The 2,753-nt window shown below is 42.9% G+C and overlaps 1 long non-coding RNA gene across 1 annotated transcript in view; it reads right to left on the bottom strand.

Annotated features, from left to right (window-relative positions):
- Positions 1–2,474, bottom strand: part of LOC108447316 — a 23,974-nt gene extending 21,500 nt beyond the window's left edge. Inside the window, exon 1 of the long non-coding RNA XR_001862811.1 lies at positions 1,487–2,474. This is a non-coding gene — a long non-coding RNA (uncharacterized LOC108447316). The remainder of the gene's footprint in view (positions 1–1,486) is intronic.
- Positions 2,475–2,753: the final 279 nt, after the last annotated feature.

Raw genomic sequence — 2,753 nt, 5'->3', positions numbered from 1 at the left:
GGGCGGCGGGGCCTGCCCGGGGAGCCCTCAGCAGGGAGAGGCTGAGGAGCCGCCGGGTCGGGCACACAAACATACGCGCAGCGCCGAATCGCAATTTCTCATTTCACCTCCAAGCGAAAGCCCTGCCGCTGGCCCTCTAGCGCTAAGCTCTCACTATACCTACAGGAATCCTGTGACAATCCTGACCTTGTACCTGGCTGAACGTGAGCCAGTGTGTGCCCAGGTGGCCAAGAAAGCCAACGGCATCCTGGCCTGCATCAGCAATGGTGTGGCCAGCAGGACCAGGGCAGGGATTGTCCCCCTGTACTCGGCACTGGTGAGGCCACATCTCTGGTGCTGTGTCCAGTTCTGGCCCCTCACTACAAGAAACACACTGCAGTGCTGGAGCGTGTTCAGAGAAGGGCAACAGAGCTGGGGAAGAGTCTGGAGCACAAATCTGATGAGAAGCAGCTGAGGGAGCTGTCTATCCTGAAGCAAATGAAGCTCAGGGGAGACCTTATCACTCCCTACAACTACTTGAAAGGAGATTGTAGCCAGGTGGAGCTCAGCCTCTTCTCCCAAGTAAAAACAGGACAGAATGAGAGGACATTGCACCAGAGGGGTTTATGTTGGATATTATGAAAAGTTTCCTTCCCAAAAGGGTAGTCCAGCATTGAAAGAGGATGCACAGGGAAGTGGTAGGATTCCCATCCCCTGGAAGCATTCAAAAGACATGTAAGTATGGTGCTTAGGGAGATGTTTTCATGGTGGACCTGGCAGTGTTAGATTAATAGTTGTAATCAATGGCCTTGGAGGTCTTCTCCAGGCTCAATGATTCTATGATTGGGTTGTCTCATCTCTCTTGTACGTAAGACAACTTCTTTCTCATAATGGTTAACGGCAAATAGTTTTCTGGGATCAGAAGATTGGTCAAAAAAGGGATCTCACCTTTACATGGGAGCTGTGGAAAGACCAAGCAACCCCTTCTGGCACACACCGAAGACAGTGCTTGCCCATGAGGGTAACTCACTGTTGCCAGGAGGCACCTAGAGCACATTGGCACTGTGAGGGCACCAAGCCTTTGTGCTGATAACAGCAATGTTTTAAACATAGAAAGCCTGAATTCCTGTCAAGGAAATCAGTTTGCATCTTAGCAAAACAAAATGTGAGTTTCCTGCTTGGTATGGGAAAAGTTCCCAATTATGTTGCTGTCAGGCAAACCTGGAGGTTTTATCTAGATACAAAGTCAGAGCACGCCTTTCTTCCCAGGTATAGCAGAACTAAGCTGTAAGCTCATGTTGAACTGAAAAGTTACTGGTTTGTGCCTGGGTTTAAATTGCTGTTTTTAAATGTATCTGTTGATGTGATATGGTTTTTAAATGTATGTGTTGATGTTGATATGACAAACATCTTGACCTTTTCTACCTCTCTGTCCACAAGCTGTGGAGGTTTGTAGCCTGCTCTCACAGCAGACTGACCCAGGCACCCCAGCTGTAAATCCACTTACCTGAGTTGGATGGCCTCAAGAATTGATGTGGCACTTCTAATTGCCCATGTGCTGTGGCTGGCTGCAGAGTCACATTTGACCTGTTTGTGGATAAAAGAAGCTTTATTTAGGGAACTTGAAAATGTGCTCAATTTCAAACTGAATCAAGGCAATGTCTAAAAGTTCTGATGGTAATCCCATTTCATTTCCTAGTAAAAAATGTTCAACAAAACCAGCATGCTTTATGATGGTAAATATAAACCAGAAAATGTACTCAGTAACCAAAAACCCACTCCTCGTTGAGGATGACTTGGGCAAATAATTACTTTAAGATAAAGCTTGGGAAGAAATAAAAGTACCTTTTTTTTAAAAGAACAGAGAGCAAATGAAAATTAATGCTGCCTACATAAGGCCATGTTGTTCTTGTTTTGAAGATGGAACCTTTTTCCACTTATATGGGGGTGAGTTAGGGATAACTCCACTGAAATTAGTAGTCGCAATAGTGCAGAAACAGACTGAGAGAAAAATGAAGTTCTTTAAATGCCTACTTGATAGAAAATGTGTTACTAATGGATGGCAGTAGCTGCAAATGTCACTCTCAGCTTCCTATTTTCACTTTCAAATTTGTCAGTAGTGTCCTGATTAAAATTGTACAGTTCTGTAGCTAAGGTTTGGATTAAGTTAAAATTATTAGGATTAGAAATGGTGCAAAACCAGAACCTCCGATCTGATCCTCTTTGAATTTCTATGGAAAGGAGTTTGGATTTAAATCCCCAGATGTGAACCTGCTTGCATGTTTAATTCTGGGTCAGTAGGATTCTGAATTCCTCATCTGGTTTTGTGAGGGTGTAATCCTGCAGGAGCATTTGATTGTGGAATTTTGTGGATTTTATGAATGAAAGTGAGAGAAAGGAGGCATTTCATGACTGGTTATGAGGCTAGTTTGCTATTCAAAGAGTATGGGAAATAAAAGAGAGTTGCAACACTAGTTTTTATAAATTGTTGAGAATACAAACATGGGAATACAAATGTTCCAAAAAAGTGGAATAAAGAACGTTTCTGTAAAGTGTCAGTACGATGGAACTTGATTTTTGGTTAGTTTTAGGCATTATTATAACAAACGTGATTAATATTGACAACAGAAGTCAGAGTTTTGAGGGTCCCCTGCTTTAGTTGTCACCATTCAAATCTAAACACAATATCAACATAAATTAATTTCAATTCTGTTACTTTACCTAAGGCCAAGATTTGGCCTACTATGGAATTGGGGGATTTAATTCAGCTGGAG

This window comes from Corvus brachyrhynchos, unplaced genomic scaffold (genome assembly GCF_000691975.1).
Source record: "Corvus brachyrhynchos isolate BGI_N302 unplaced genomic scaffold, ASM69197v1 scaffold175, whole genome shotgun sequence".
Taxonomy (NCBI): domain Eukaryota; kingdom Metazoa; phylum Chordata; class Aves; order Passeriformes; family Corvidae; genus Corvus; species Corvus brachyrhynchos.
This window is presented reverse-complemented; position numbering and strand designations above follow the sequence as displayed.